Source organism: Somniosus microcephalus, chromosome 6, assembly GCF_052327205.1.
Source record: "Somniosus microcephalus isolate GS21.2 chromosome 6, FLI_Smic_1.0, whole genome shotgun sequence".
Classification (NCBI taxonomy): Eukaryota; Metazoa; Chordata; class Chondrichthyes; order Squaliformes; family Somniosidae; genus Somniosus; species Somniosus microcephalus.
Window position 1 is genome coordinate 214793885 of NC_140992.1, and position 1365 is coordinate 214795249.

The window sequence follows — 1365 nt, forward strand, 5'->3', positions numbered from 1 at the left end:
AGACCTGGGTGTCCTTGTGCACCAGTCGCTGAAGGTAAGCATGCAGGTGCAGCAGGCAGTTAAGAAGGCAAATGGTATGTTGGCCTTCATAGCAAGAGGATTCGAGTACAGGAGCAAGGATGTCTTGCTGCAGCTGTACAGGGCCTTGGTGAAACCACAGCTTGAGTATTGTGTGCAGTTTTGGTCTCCTTATCTGAGGAAGGATGTTCTTGCTATGGAGGGAGTTCAGCAAAGATTCACCAGACTGATACCTGGGATGGCAGGAATGACGTATGAGGAGAGATTGGGTTGATTGGGCTTATGCTCGCTGGAGTTTAGAAGAATGAGAGGGGATCTCATTGAAACTTATGAAATTCTAACAGGACTAGACAGACTAGATGCAGGAAGGATGTTCCCGATGGTGGGGGTGTCCAGAACCAGGGGTCACAGTCTAAAGATAAGGGGTAAGCCATTTAGGACAGAGATGAGGAGGAATTTCTTCACCCAGAGAGTGGTGAACCTACGGAATTCTCTACCACAGAAGGCAGTTGAGGCCAATTCATTAAATATATTCAAGAAGGAGTTAGATATATTTCTTAAGGCTAAAGGGATCAAGGGATATGGGGAGAAAGCAGGGACAGGGTACTGAATTTGGATGATCAGCCATGATCTCATTAAATGGTGGAGCAGGCTCGAGGGGCCGAATGGCCTGCTCCTGCTCCGATCTTCTATGTTTCTATGTTTCTATATTTAAAAATCTAAAGTCTCAATGACACAAGCTGTGCAAACAGGCTTCTGAGAGGGGATGGTTTGATAACACAAAAGTTGGAAACACCACAAGCTTTTGAAATGGGAATTGGTTAAAATACTAAAACAATGGCCCTATTGAAATAGCAGTTTGGTGCTTCCAGAAGGTCTGGAGTTTGGGAGAAACACAATGGAATGACCCAAGTAAAGTGTTAAAAACTTACACTTCGAACAAGAACACAGAATATTAAAAAACCATGTGCCTTTGTAAAAGTAACATCAAATGAAACAGGAAACACGATATAATATAACCAACTAAGATGGCCAGGGAAACAAACACCCTAGTTGAAGTGTCTTTAATTTAAATGTTGTAAATATGATACCAACAGAACACTTTGAAGATATGACTTCAGTAGATGCACCAAGCAATCATATGGTGTTTGTATTGAACTTGGAACACCACGGAGACAGGAGTCTGTGGTTGTAACCAGTTAAGGTGGTTTCAGAATTGAATGGAAGGCCTTTCGATAAGAATGGCATCAAAGAGATACATCTGCAATAACAATTTTATATGATAAGTTTTTGGAACACCTAAAGGTAGAGACATAATTATGCATGCAGCTAAATTGACAGTAAGAA